Source organism: Sapajus apella, unplaced genomic scaffold (genome assembly GCF_009761245.1).
Source record: "Sapajus apella isolate SASKATOON/1434 unplaced genomic scaffold, GSC_monkey_1.0 scaffold122, whole genome shotgun sequence".
NCBI classification, from domain to species: Eukaryota; Metazoa; Chordata; class Mammalia; order Primates; family Cebidae; genus Sapajus; species Sapajus apella.
This window is the reverse complement of record NW_022437062.1, coordinates 2,042,802-2,058,763: the sequence shown is the minus strand read 5'-3', so window position 1 is coordinate 2,058,763 and position 15,962 is coordinate 2,042,802.

Genomic DNA, 15,962 nt, shown 5'->3' with positions numbered 1-15,962 from the left:
GATGTTCTGTCCCACCTAATGGGGGATTTCCTTTAACAGCATCCATGACAAATGGCTGTTAGCCTCTTGGTGAACAATTCCTGTGATGAGAAACTTAACTACCATTCAAGGCACCCAATAACCTGTTGTTGAAAGATGTTCCTCTTTATATAGAGCTGAAAACTGCCTCCCAGTAATTTCCACCCACAAGTTCTTATTCTGGAACTACACACAGAAAGTCTATTTCCTCTTTCAGACGACAGACCTAATATTGTATGACCATTTTCTTGTCCCCCTTTTTCTTCTCTCTTCATTCTCCTAAGTCTGTTTTCTAGGCCTGAATTGTCTCAACTGCTTCTCCATCTTAAATGGCTCCCAGACCCTTCTTCTGGAGATGCCCTAGATTTTCAGTATCCCAGCTAAAGAAAGTTATCAGGGATAAACAGAAGATTACAGATAGGTTGGGTCTAGTGGCTCACACCTGTAATCCCAGCATTTTGGGGGGCCAAGGCAGAAGGATTACTTGAGCCCAGAAGTTCAAGACCAGCCCAAGCAAAACGGTGAGACTTTGTATCTACAAAAAAAATAAATAAATAAATACATACATACATACATAAAATTAGCCAGGTGTGGTGGCATGTGCCTGTAGTCCCAGCTACTTGGGAGGCTGAGGTGGGAGGATTGCTTGAGCCTGGGAGGTTGGGGCTGCTATAAGCCATGATTCTACCACTGCACTCTAGCCTGGCTGACAGAGAGAGACTCTATCTCAAAAATAAAATAAAATTAAAGTAAAAAAGTATTACAGATGGGCCTGTTGGGCATAGAGGCCAGTGGAGCTATATCTCTTGAGCTGGGCATTGATGCTATTATGGCTGGTTAATCTCAAAATCTTACATTAATTGAAAGAAACTAGACACAGAAGCTTACAATCTGATTCCATTTGTATGAAATCAAGAAAAAGCAGAACAAATCCTTGGTGATGAAAATCAGAAAGTTATTTCTTTGGGGAGGAGGAATGGAAAATTCACTGGAAAGGGCCACAAAAGAATTTTCTGCAGTGATGGAATTGCTCCTTATTTAGTTTGGGATAGAAGACACATGGGTTTACACTTCTCAAAATTCATCAAATTGAGGTCTAATTTGTATATTTTACTGTACTTAAGTTGTACTTTAAAGAAAACTCATATTTTTCATACAGCAAACTGTTGTTTCCTCAAAATTTCTTTTCATTTATTTAGCTTGAGATATTTATAAGATAAAAAAGTGCCACAAATGTATATATCAAGAAGAGCAGCTGCCTGCTTTTCTATTGAAAGCCAATTAAGCGTGCACTGATTTTTCTTCTCTATCATGTACTTCCACTTTTGTGTTGAAAGAAAAGTAAAACAAAATCTCAATCACAAGTGATGTGTGAATGCCAATTACCTTCATAAAAACTAATTGCTCCTCAGAATTTCACTAAAATGCAATGATAATAAAGTGATTAGAAAAATCTCTACTGAACTGAAATATGACCTATATGCCCATGGAATACAGGGAAGCAGTACCTTTTAAACAAACGTTAATTACATAAAAGCACATGATAATAGAGGTTTCTTTTAGGTTCTTCAGTGCAAAGAGGACGTCTTTTTAAAAAGCAAATTTTCCAAGATGTTCTTTTTATTATTTTTGACTCAGGATTTTGGCTCAGCCCACTAAAGCGGCAAGAGATAGGTTTTCCAGAGATCGGAAAGAACTCTCTCTTCAGTCAGTGATTGAGACCATTTTCAAAGTTGATCCCCCAAGTGATCCAAAACAGGATTAAAGAAAAAAGCCAGTGGAACCCTATAACCCCTGTCTTACCACAAGAAAACCACAGACAAATTCCATTATAGGATCATCCTTTGATACACCTGACCTGTACTCCTGAAGACTGTCAAGGTCATCAAAAATGAGGAAAGTCTAAGAAACTGCCACAGTCTAGAGGAGCCTAAACAGACATGAGGACTAAATGTCATCTGTACCCTGGGTGGATTTCTGAAACAGAAAAAGGACATTAGGGGAAAACTGAGGAAACTGGAAAAAACCGTGATCTTTCATTAATAATAATGTGTTAATATGATTTCATTAATTATAACAAGCATTTAATTATCATTCTAATGTAAGATGTTAATAATAGGGGAAATTGGGTGACAGGTGCATGAGAACCACCTGTGCTACCTTCTCATCTTTTTCAGTCCAAAATTAGGTCTAAAAAATAGGCTACTAAACGGTTTGCATAGTATTAAAACAAGTCCAGAAGGCTACCCACCAAAATTTTTTCAGAGGTTACCTATTTCCAGAAAGGGATGAAAGTCTTTTTTTTTTTTTTCTAACATATGAAGAAACGGCCACAGCAGCAGGTGCCTTTACCCTGAACCCTTTGCATACTTCTCTGGGTCTTGGGAGGGCAGTATTAGTTTCTGATGTATACTTTGACTCTGCAAGGACTCACACCTGCAGAATATGAGTTTGAGTTTTGATCCTAAATCAAGTGTTCCACATTTTGACCAACATTTGGTAATGCCAGTATTTTTGATATTAGCAACTTTAGTGGGTACAATATCTCATCTTGGTTTTAGCTTGTATTTTCCTGATGACAAGTGATGTTGACAGCTTTTTATGTTTTTATTGGCCATTTGTAGATTCTCTTTTGCAAAGTCCTTCCTTCTGGGAACTTGGCTTCACCTTCCATCATTGGGTTCCAAGTTTAAAACCTGGGTTAGTTCCAGTTACTGGGAAAGAAATCATGGATTTTTATTGGGGCAACTCCCTCCTCCTCCTCCCTTCTCCTCCTCCTCCCTTTTCCTCCTCCTCCCCCCCCCTCCCCCCCCACCCTCCCCCCTCCTCCACCTTCCTCCTCCTACTCCCCTTCTTCCTGCCTCTCTCCCTTCCTTCCTTTCTCTCTCTTTCTCTGTCTTTCTTTTCACTGGGTCTCATTCTCTCAAGCAGGCTGCAGTGCGGTGGTGCCATCACAGCTCACTGCAGCCTCAACCTACTGGGCTCAAGTAATCATCCTACCTCTGCCACCCAAGTAGCTGGGGCTACAGGTGTGCACCTCCATGCCCAGCTAATATTTGTATATTTTTGTAGAGACAGGGTCTTACTATGTTGCCCATGGTCATCTTGAACTCCTGGCCTTAAGTGATCCACCCACCTCAGCCTCCACAGATGTTGGGATTACTGGCATGGTTCGCTGTGTCTGGCCCCTTCAGTGTCTTGATAATTCATTTTTGGTTTATTTTGATGGTAAATTGAAGAATTCCTTTGTTAACTGTCCGTCTATTTTGCCCTTAGGAAAGCTGTATTCTCTTGACTATGTCCATAGCTGTCTTGACCTGGTCCTCAGGACTGCTCCACCTTTGCTGCTCATCGCGATAACTGGATCTATCTGATTTCTGATAGCTAAACATCATCATCTGTCTTTGACTCCCCCTACCTCCACTGCAGGGTGGTTGTGATCATCGCTATTGCTATCAGTTAGCTTAGTTCTGTGTTCTGTGATCACCTTTTCTACCATTACCAATGACCTGTGAGGAGGAACCTTTGTGCTTTTTAGCAGTGCTAGTGTGCTTCTCACCAGTGGACTGCTTATGGCTTTCCTGTGCACTGTAATCATTTGGTGAGTATCCTGGCCTCACCTGGTAGATCTCCTCCAGAATGCCCGCTTGCCTGAATCTTCCAATCCCTTCTTCCAGCAGCTGCTAGGGTAATCCTGGCATTTTGCCCTCCTTTAGTGGGGGCCATTGCTTTTCCCATGCATCTAAGAAATAGCCTAGAGACTAGAAATAGCCTAGTGAGTAGATACCATTGCTTAGAGTCCTGCACAGAATGTTAAAATCTGCATTTCAGAAGCATACTCCCAAACCAATAAAGTTTTTATAAACCAAAAATAAAACTATAAGTCCATCAATTGATTGAATGGATCCCTTCTCTCTGCCAAGGGGATTCCCAAGTAAACCTGAAAAACTAGTTCAAGCCATGATGGGGAGGGGGGAGTTGGGCTTGCCTCGTTAGACATGCCTCTCCTTTTAGAGTTCTGGCATAGCTGAGCAGCATTAAGATTGAAACAGAGATCTTAAGACTCACAAAACACACTCTTTGTAGCAGTAAGATACTAAATTCCAACTTGACTCTAGGGTAACATCGCATGACAGATAGCAGGCCTTGAAGGCAATCAGAATAGTTTACTCCAAAATATATTTCTTTGACATATTTTGAAATGGCCATGCAAAGCTGTCTCTTATGGGGAAAATCTACATTTTGTAGAGAATCCCTTTCCCTTTCCAGGTCTTTTCCTGATGCAGGAGAGATTAACTAAGAATCTAGTACATTCTTAGGTCTGACAAGAGACATTTACCATCTATTCTCTCTGAAGCCTGCTCCCTGGAGGCTTCATTTACATAATAAGAACCTTGGTCTCCACAACCCCTTATCTTAACCCATAAGCTCCTTTCTATTGATTTCAAGTCTTTAGATTAATAACTTAACTATGGCAACCAACTGCCAGTCAGAAAATCTTTGAATCCACCTATGACCTGGAAGCCCCCCTCCACTTTGAGTTTGTCTCATCTTTCCAGACTGAGCCAATGCACACCTTACAGGTATTGATTAAGGTCTGCCTGTAACTTCCGTCCCCCTAAAATGTGTAAAACCAAGCTGTCAACCAGCCACCTTGGGCATATGTTCTCAGGACCTCGTGAGATGATACCTTGAACCTTTGTTACTTCTATTTGGCTCACAATGAATCCCTTCAAATAGTTTACAGAGTTTGACTTATTTTTGCCGACACTTTCCTTATTCAGTATTATGTTCTAGCCTCTTTGATCAAGTAACTTAAAATCCAGTCCCGTGTGTGTACCTGCTAGGTGGGACTCCTTCAGAGTGTAGTCCTTTTTGTCTTTTGCCAGGCCCAGCACATCTGCAGCTGGGTTAAGCTGCAACTGAATCCTAGTTAGAAGATGCAGCTATAAGCCCACTGGCCCGGAGGGGAGGTAGAGGCCCCTGCATTGTCTTCAAGTAAGGGAGTGGTCCTAGCTCTTAACAGAGAGAGGTGGATCACTTTTGTCTTCAGATGGAAAGGATTTAGAGGAATCTGGGAACTCAAGAGTGTGGGGAAAATCAACCCACACATTCCACCTCCCAGGTCAGGATTCATTTTTCCCCAACCACATTCCTAACTTTGGCATAACAGATTTGCCTTGACTAAGAGTTTTAACCCTCACTGGAGTTCTGGCAAAAATCACCATGCAGCCATCAAAAACAATGAGTTTGTGTCCTTTGTAGGGACATAGATGAACCTGGAAACCATCATTCTCAGCAAACTGACAGAAGAGCAGAAGATCAAACACCGCATGTTCTCACTCATAGGTGGGTGTTGAACAATGAGAACACATGGACACAGGGAGGGGAGCACTACACACTGGGGTCAGTTGGGGGTAAATAGGGGAGGGACAGTGGAGGGTGGGGAGTTGGGGAGAGATAGCAAGGGGAGAGATGCCAGATGTAGGTGATGGGGAGGAAGGCAGCAAATCACACTGCCATGTGTGTACCTATGCAACAATCTTGCATGTTCTTCACATGTACCCCAAAACCTAAAATGCAATAAAATAAATAAATGGAATTAAAAAAAAATCACCATGAAGACATGGGTCTGCACCTGGGTCTCAGCTTTTCCTGCCCTCTGGTGAGGAAAGCCTCTTTACCTTCCCAAAGACCCTCTGGCTTTAACGATGGCTTTCAATAGCCTGTTAATTGCTCTCGGTTTTGGTTGAGCTAAATTCTTTCTGTAAAGCTTCAATAGAGAGAGTATAGCAACAGGCATTCTATCTCACTTTCCTAAGGTTACTCTTTCCCCTATATTATTCTAACACTAAGTACCTAGCACCGGCTATTGTGTTCCCTTTTCCCTATGCACTATTCTACATCACTATGGAGGAAGTTATAGTAATTGGAACAGGGGCTGTCTGTGCTCCACTGCCTCCAGTGATGGGGTCTTCATTGCTAGCCACGTGACTGAGTGAGCCAGCTCCTAAGCATCATTTCATTGCCTACTTTCTTGGACCACTCCTGGCAGTGTTGGGGTGCTTCCGAGGCTGAATTCTCTGGGAAACAGACTCTGAGAAAAAGGTCAGTCTTCAGGATATTTATTAGGAAGTGTCCCTGAGAACATTTGTGGAAGGACAGAGGAGAAAGCAGGATTGGGTAGCAGAATAATTCATTTAAAATTTTATATTATAAGAATTATATGATCATTGCAGAAAACTTAGCAAATAAAGAGACGTAAAAGAAGCAAAAATTCTCCCATAGTCCCAACACTATACTATGGGAGAATTAGAGGAGATTTTTTATACATTCTTTTCATACATTCTTTTTGTTGTTGGAGGTAGTGTTGTTACAGAGTCTCGCTCTGTCGCCCAGGCTAGAGTGCAGTGGTGTGATCTCGGCTCACTGTAACCTCCGCCTCCTGGGTTCAAATGATTCTCCTGCTTCAGCCTTCCAAGTAGCTGGGATTACAGGCGTGTACCACCACGCCCGTCTAATTTTTGTATTTTTAGTAGAGATGGGGTTTCAACATCTTGGTCAAGCTGGTCTCAAACTCTTGACTTCATGATTTGCCTGCCTCGGCCTCCTGAAGTGCTGGGATTACAGGCATGAGCTACTGCGCCTGGCCATTTTTTATACATTCTTATATGCATGTATATATAATTCCTTTTTAAATAATGGTTTCATATTGTACTTATTGTTTCATAATCTACTTTTCTCATGCATATATTATGAACATTTTTCATCACAGTGAATGCAATCTATTTTGTCATTTTAATAGCTTCAGAGAGAGGCTACACATCTTATGAAAGGTTGTACAATATATGTCTAAGAGAGCTGACTCAGACCAGCCTGCCTAGATGCAGATTTTAGCTCTGCTTTGACAAGCTTTATGACCTGGTTAGTGAACCTCTCTGTTCCTCAGTTTCATCATCTGTAAAATGCTGACAGTAATTGTAGTACCTATCTGTTGGAAGGATTAGATGAGTTAATGTATGCAAAGAATTAAGAACTGAATCTGGCAACGTATAAGTGATGTGTAGGTGCTGTTAGTACTTTGTACAAAACACCATTATTTAATTGACCAAAGTCCTTTCTTTCTGATTTTTTTTTTTTTTGGATAATGTGATGAACACATTCTCCTTGGAGTGGGTCAGGGACACTTGTTTGCCTGTTCTCTCAGATAGATTCCTAGAATTAAGATTGCTGTGCTAAAAGGGAAGTGCACTAAAAAAAAATTTTGATATTTGTTGCCAGACAAGCCAATTACATCGTTCGTTGCACCAGTTTCCAGAACCAGCACATACGTATGTGAGTGCCGTTTTTCTCATTCTATTGCCAACACAAGTATAATCATACCTATAAACCCTCATTAGTCTGCTAGGTGGAAAATGAGGTTTTAATTTATATTTGTTATTAGAGGGACTGAAATTTTTATAATTTTGTCAATTCTGTTTCTTTTTTCAAATGGCTACTTGTGGCCTTTGCCTATTTTTCTAAGGAATGTTACTTTTTTTTAATGGATTTCAACTAACTATACATTAATGGTACTTATATTAGTCAGTTTTCATGCTGCTAATAAAGACATACCCAATACTGGGAAAAAGAAGGGGTTTAATTGGTCTTACAGTTACACATGGCTGGGGAGGCCTCAGAATCATGGTGGGAGGTGAAAGGTATTTCTTACATGATGGTGGCAAAAGCAAATGAGGAAGAAGCAAAAGTGGAAACCCCTGATAAGTCCATCAGATCTCGTGAGACTTACCCACTGTCACGAGAATAGCATGGGAAAGATCGGCCCCCATGATTCAATTACCTCCCCCTGGGTACCTCCCACAACATGTGGAAATTCTGGGGTATACAATTCAAGTTGAAATTTGCGTTGGGACACAGCCAAACCATATTAGTACTCTATCGGATGTTGCAAATCTTATAGATAAAGCTGATTCACAAAACTTTACAATTAAGTTTGGCATTGTAGCTAAGTTGGGTATGAAAGTGATTACTTGGTTTTTAGTAACTTTTAAAATTTTTTTTTTATTGCATTTTAGGTTTTGGTGTACATGTGAAGAACATGCAAGATTGTTGCATAGGTACACACGTGGCAGTGTGATTTGCTGCCTTCCTCCCTATCACCTATATCTGGCATTTCTCCCCATGCTCTCTCTCCCCAGTTCCCCACCCCCTGCTGTCCCTCCCCTATTTTCCCCCAACTGACCCCAGTGTGTGATGCTCCCCTCCCTGTGTCCATGTGTTCTCATTGTTCAACACCCACCTATGAGTGAGAACATGTGGTGTTTGATTTTCTGTTCTTGTGTAGGTTTGCTGAGAATGATGGTTTCCAGGTTCATCCATGTCCCTACAAAGGACACAAACTCATCGTTTTTTATGGCTGCATAGTATTCCATGGTGTATATGTGCCACATTTTCCCTGTCCAGTCTATCATCGATGGGCATTTGGGTTGGTTCCAGGTCTTTGCTATGGTGAACAGTGCTGCAATGAACATTCGTGTGCATGTGTCCTTATAGTAGAACGATTTATAATCCTTTGGATATATACCCAGTTATGGGATTACTGGGTCAAATAGAATTTCTATGTGTAGGTCCTTGAGGAATCGTCACACTGTGTTCCACAATGGCTGAACTAATTTGCACTCCCACCAACAGTGTAAAAGTGTTCCTATTTCTCCACATCCTCTCCAGCATCTGTTGTCTCCAGTTTTTAGTAACTTTTTAAGTGGATTAGTTAATCTTGGTAAAGGGTATATGGAAGTTCTTTCTACTATTCTTCCATTTTTTTTTCTCTTGTTTATCAAAATGAGAAGGTCCAATAACCCCTACTTTTGGGGTTGATTGATTTATGGGGTAACTGGTGCACCACTAACCCAACCACTACCTATCCATTTTTTTTTTTTCATTACATCCGTGGCTGTTACAAATAGAAAGGTCCCACAGCCATGTCTGTGGGCAGCCTGGGACAAGCCTACAAGCTACCGCTACTGAGATCAGCTGTGCCAAGCTCTGCCCTCCCCTGGCCAGAATGTGGGTCTGATGCACTAATCATAGCCTTTTGGTCTGCTATCCTGTGCTCAGTATGCTGCTTGAAATGCTTGAGACCCTGTGCGCTTTCCCAGCCTCTTTGGTTAGGAAGTCTCCTCCTTCTTCCCACTGGTCTCAGGAGGTAGGTGGTGGCAATGCTGCTTGCTTCTGTTTCCTCCATCCCTCATCAGTCCGTGCTGCTTATGCAAAGGCCCACCCACTTAGAGGAGAAAGACTCCACCTTAGTTCCAACTCTGCAGCTAGGAAGTTAGTCCTTAGGCAGACTGACATACCTACCAGGTTAAGCCAACTCTTTATGGCTTAACTCAATACAGATTTGTGCTACCTATCCCACATGAGCTGTGGAGGTTTGGGGTCAAGCATCATGGGGGTTAGTGACTGCTCCTCCACGTACTTACTCAGAGATTCAAGCTAACAGAGACTCATGTTACCAGTTACTACAGCAAAGGAAGAGAGAAGCATAGAGAAATTATACTCACTTTTTTTTTTTTTTTTTTTTTTTTGAGACAGAGTCTCACTCTGTCACCCAGGCTGAAGTGCAGTGGTGTGATCTCAGCTCACTGCAACCTCCACCTCCCAGGTTCAAGTGATTCTCCTGTCTCAGCCTCCTGAGTAGCTGGAATTACAGGCATCCACCACTACACCTGGCTAATTTTTTGGATTTTTAGAAGAGATGGGGTTTCACCATGTTGACTAGGCTGGTCTCGAGCTTCTGACCTCGTGATCCGCCTGCCTCAATCTCTCAAAGTGCTGGTATTACTGGAGTGAGCCACCACTCCCGGCCCAGTTTTACTCACTTATATCTTGGCTCTAAGGGGTCACATGTGATTTTCACTCACATCTCATTGGCTTGAATAGTCACAAGGCCTTGCCTAACTGCAAGGTGGCTGGAGAATGTGGGGAGGTACATGGAACATGTGTGAACTTTGCTGTCTCTGCCCACTCCCAGGGTTAGCCTCTGAATACTTCCTCTTAGCATTGAGATTCCAATATTTATAATATTTTGTTTAATGTCTGCCTCCCTACTAGACTCAGAGAGAGAGAGAGAGATTAGAACCCTGTCTTTTTTGTTCACTACTGGATTCTTTTTTTTTTTAGAGACAGGGTTTCACTATGTTGGTCAGGCTGGTCTTGAGCCCCTGACCTCAGGTGATCCACCTGCCTCGGCCTCCCAAAGTGCTGGGATTACAGGTTTGAGCCACCAAGCCCGGCCTCACTACTGGATTCTTAATGCCTAGTAAGGTGTCCGGCACATAGTAGTTTACCAATAGAATTGTGACTTTTGGTGCCATCTGGTGGCAGTACCACATATTACAAGAGCAGTTACTTGTAAATTACGTAGACTAAGTAAGGAAGAAGATTTCAATTCTCTTTGGGCGGGTGCAAGTGGGAGTGTGGGGAAGTGAAATAAAGTGTTAGAAAATAAAAGATTCTCCAACATTTTAGTAGACAAGTGCTCTAGAGTAAGAATCTCTGGGGGTCATAGCAGAGCTTTCCTATCAGTTCTGGCCTACCTTAATTTCTCTCTTCTTGGGTTTGGCTGGTGAAACAGCTACTGAAGTAGTCCTGGTTTTCAGAGTCGTCAGGACACAAAATGTGTTAAAATGACACACCAAAAAAATTAAGAATCTACCCATAGATGCTAAATCAGTTGCAAAACACATCAGTCCAGCGGTCTACCTCCACTCTGGCCTGCCTACCTGCAGGGAACAGAACACAAATAAAGCCAGTGACTTTTTTTTTTTTTTTCTTTGAGTATATCACTTTTTCCCAATCCACACTGAAGTGGCTTTTGTTAAAGTTGAAAACGTTCAAGGTAAAGAACCATGTTAAGGAAGCTTCTAAAAAATTATCCGGCCCCAAACCTTGAGATTTCCGAGAAGGGCAAGGGCCATCTCTGGCTGCCGACTGCTGTGTGAGATGAAAGATAATGACCCTGGGGCAGATGAAGGGTTTTAAAGAGTAAAGCTTAATCGAAGGTAATCGTGAGAGACAGGAAAAATTGCAGAACGGTAATGGAAAGAGTGCATTAGTGAGGTTTCTGCACTGTCACCCTTTACCCAGAGACTCCAGGCTCTTCCATGTAAGTGGCCCCTTGCTCTCTGGAATCCATTATCTCCCCAGCATGCCCATGATGTGCTTAGTGAGATGGAAACAGTGGTGCCTGGCTGCTGGCTCTGGGGAAGAGGAGCCTAAGGAAAACAACATTTCTCAGAAAGTGAGAAACAAAACATGGCTGAGTTAGACAATGAAGCAAGCAAGCTTTGGATGGCAAACTTTCGGCTGAGAAGTGTGCTTTGTTTATGAGGGACAGATGAACTGGATGAGGAAATGGTTTTGGTTTGTTTGGTGATGATAAAAGATTTACAAATACATACATCTTGCAAATATCATTTCTAGGAATAAGAAAGAAAAAAAAATACTGAAAGTTCACTGAGATGACAGACTTCTTGGGATTAGGGAAGACAATCTTGAATATTTAATAATAACTAACATGTATTGGGCACTTGGTAGGTGGCAGACGCCACGCTAAGTGTTTCTGTAAGGTTTATCCTTCAATTCTCATGAGTACTGTGTATAGGGTCTTAGAAAAGGACACCCCAAAATGAAGGCCTCAGAAGCATCAGTTTCTCTCTGACCTTCTGCCCTCCTGTTCCTGGTCTCTCATTCTCTCCCAAAGCTAACCCTAGAAACTAGAATCCCTTTCCCTCAAGGCGGGCAATAGAAGCCAGCCCATAACCTAAAAATACTGCTTTCACATTCCTCCTGTCTTTCTGTGTAAAAACTGGACTTGAAGAAATTATCTGACCTACCTTGTTTGACGGTAGGTCGTAAGACCCCCATTCCAGAGAGGGTCCTGCCCCACACCCAGTAGGAAGAAATGCTGCACAAGAGACCAGGAAGAATTGAGACGGACAGTGCTGGGTTTCCCCAGGCTGTTAGTGTTAGATCAGACCCTTTCTGTGCAATCATATTTCTGCGTTGAACGTAGCATAAAATAAAGTGTTTCCCTGCACCTTTGGGTCTTCATCCTGCAAGCTCCTGTGTCGTGTAAAACTATGATCAGATACGTGTGTCTGCCTTGTCTCCTATTAATCAGCCTTTTGTCAGCAATTTCCAGTGAAACTTCAGAAGCTAATGGGGAAATTTCCCCTTGGTCCCCGTATCTGTTAGGTAGATGTTCCTATGACCCCCATTTTACAAGGAGAAATGGGCTTAGGGAAATTCTGTAACTTGGCCAAGGTCATGTAGCTAGGGGGCTGGGGCCAGGACTTCTCCCTAGGCCCACTGTCTCCAGGGTCCTGGCTGAGGCCCCTCTTCCCATTTTCTTCATTGCTTAGCAGTATATTTGAGCCATAATCAAAATATATTCATTGCTATGCTGGGGGGTTGGGACATAGCCGTGTACGAAGAAGGGGCCCTCTGTCCTCAGAAGTCACATATTTGGCTAGCCAAGGTTTTATATGAGATTTTTCAGTCTGGTGGTTGCCACTCCTCCCATCCTCCTCCCATCCTCCTCCCTCCCTGCAAACAACTTTTCTCGGCCCCACCAAACATCAAAACTCTGAGCTCAAAGGAGCCCAGAGAACAGCTAGAGGCCCCTCAGCCACCCTTTCCTGTGACAAGGTTCTTAGAATTCTTCAAACGATTTACCCAACGTGATAGGGTTACAAAGTCTGCCAAGGAGCTCAAACCAGATTGAGGTATATTTTCTTCAATGAGATGCTATAAACTTGTTGAAACGCAGTCACTCAGTTTGCTGAAGATTCGGTTTTTTTTGCTTTGACCTGGAGAGGGAAGGTACAACAGGCAGTTAAGAGGCCTGTGGGATGGCAGAGTCAGCCGGGCTCTGGATTTTCTTTCTTGCCGTGTCAGTAAATATTTGCACCTACAAACACAAAAGATGCTGAGGGTGGCTGGCATTTCTCTGCTAAACTGTGGAAGAGACAGCACATAAGTCATGCAGCTCAAGTAGGCCGTGAAGGTGGCAGGGGTGGGGGTCACCAGGGCTTGGAGCTCTTCCTGTGTTTTAGCACAGGAGTAAGCGTGCGCCGACCGGCAGCTTTCTTGGAGTCAAATGTTGTGTCACTGTGAGGGACAGAGCTCTGGACCAGGATTTGGAAGACCAGGGCATAAGGTTTTTGCTTTGTGACTAATAATCCACAATCCTTTGCCTATCATTTAACTTCTCTGCCTAATGAATGGTTTCTTTATTCATATAAGGGGGGTGATAGTGCTGTTATCCTTCCTTATGGCTTTTGCTAATTGACTACATCAATTAAATTAGTTTGAAATATCTGGTCAAGGTCTTAATGATAAGTAGAACTAATCATATCAAAACACTGCTTTAAAAGCTTTGGCTGAAGGATAAAGAGCCATGTTTTACCACGGTGTTGTGGGGAACCACTCCAACTCCATAGAATTTGTATGAAGATTGTTAGTTTGGTGCAAATGTAACTGTGGTTTTTGCCATTACTTTTAGTGTCAAAAACCACAATGACTTTTGTACTGACGTAATACGTTAAAGAGAAAACATTTGAGCTAAAGAGGATGCAGAAGGAAATTATTGTCTGAACTTCTCCAAAGGCTGTAAAGCAGAACCTCTCAGAAAATTCAGCTGTCATTGGCCCTCCCTTGAGGCCTTCCCTGCGAATTCAGCGGCCAAGGAGATAGACTGCCCCTTCTATTCCATCAAAAAGCCTGATGGAAGTTTCTAGACCTTCTCATCGAAGCCCTGACTCTCCTCCCCAGCCCCCTTGTTAAGTTTGATGTATCAGCCTTTTATCTCTGTCTATTGAGTTACTCTGCACTGAATACTGTCCATTGCTGGTGTAAATAAACTCTCTCTCTCTCTTTTTTTGTCTTGCTCGTCTGTCTTTGGCCAACTGAAGTTGCAGAGCCCACAGTGACTGAATGTGAGAAAGGAGAGGAAAAGTATTTTCCTCCCCTACAACGTACAAATTCCTTTACAGCCTAATGCAGCCCACCAAGCTCTCTGTACTCCACTGTGCACATTCATGTGGAGCTCTTATCAAATGCCTTTGCTCATGCTCCTGTCCGAGCCGTTTCCTTTGCCCATGATGTCCTAATCTTTGTTTGCTCTGGAGCCAGGCATTGGGTGTATACCTCCCTTTCCCCACCATGACCGTTCCCTTTAAAGCTGAATGATGTGGCACAACTTACTTAGCTTATCTGACCATCTCTTCCCTCATTTCTAAGTTGGGAATAATATTATTTCCCAGTGGCACAGCTGGAGGCTTGGGAGGAGAAGAAAGGGGGAGCGCCACTTGTTACCCCAGACACGATGATCATGAAGAATAAAAGGACAATCGAGGAAGCAGTGAAAAAGTTGGTTCTGTTCAACATGCATTTGAAACATTAGCAGTCAGAGCAAGAGATAATAGAGCAGAAGGTCAAAAGATAGTGCCTCTTTTAATGTGGTCACGCTTCTTAATAGCAGAGCCTTCCTGTGCTTCTGATGTAATTTCCACAATGGCTGATATGAGGATTTAAGGAAAGGGAGTTCACACAGCACGTGGTGCAGGGCTTGATGCACAGAGCTTAGTAAGTGTGAGTTATGACTTTTTTTTTTCAATTAATTTACTGTTTCACCACTGTTCCCACGTGCTTTACGCATAACTTAACATGGCACTTAGCTGCTTGGCAAGTTGTATATCCTGTTTGCACTGCAGTGTCCTCATCTGTCAGACGGGAATGCTAGTAGCACTGCCACCTGGGGGTGTTGGGAAGACGACTGGAGATGATGCATACAGCCCTCTGAACAGTAAGCACCCAGAAGGCCTCAGCCATGACAGTTGCTTGGTGTGAGGGAGCTGAGCAACATCATAAGCGTGGCTGGGGCTAACGCATGTTAGGTAACTCCAAGTATATTTGGGAGGAGAAAATATGTCAAGATCTACTCCGGTGAGCATCAGGAGAACCACAGGTAGTGATGTGGGGTGTCCACTGTGGGGAGGCGGGCACAGCTGCATGGATGCTCTAAGCTGTAGGTCTTCTGTGCCTTACTTACCTCCTGGGTTTGACCAGAAGGTTTTGGAGAAAACAGTGAAACCACCTTTGCAAAAGTTGTGACAGTAAGAAAATTATGACAGCAAAAGAGATCTGACCTACCTGACTCCATCTTGCATCTAACCTCTAGGCTGTCTTTGTGCATTCCTGGGCATATGCTGAACTAACTTTGGAAGGACCCTAGTTTATAGTTTAACTTTGAAACAAAGATGGTAAGAGCCTTTTGCTGAAAAAAGCCCTCTTCTTTCTCAGGGACCAGAATGTCTTTGTAGGACTCACAAATTAGCCACAAGATTAGAAATTATGGTGTAGAAGTCATGCAGCTAGCTAGAGGCCACAAGATTCTAAACCTTTCCAATTGCTCCTACGGATCACATCACTATTTTCGGACCCTACACTCAATGGATCCGCTGGCACTACTTGGATCAATAAACTGGCTCATCTGGTCTTGTGACCCTGTCCAGGAAATGACTCAGCACAGAGGACAGCTTTGACTCCCTATGATTTCATCTCAGACCCGACCAGTCAGCTCTCCCTACTGCTTGGCCCCCTACCCACCCAACTGTGCTTAAAAAACCCAGCTTCCAAATTTTGGAGGTGACTGTTTTGAGTAATAATAAAACTCTGGACTCCTACTCAGCCAGCTCTGCATGAATTGAACTGTTTCTCTATTGCAACTCCTCTGTCTTGATAAATTGGCCTGTCTGGGCAGCGGGCAAAATGAACCCTGTTGGGCGGTTACAACAGGAGGATTACAAATGTAATCCTAGTAAAGGAAGACTATTCCATGTCCCTGTGTTCTGGCAGCAGGTATGAGGCTGTGCCAACCT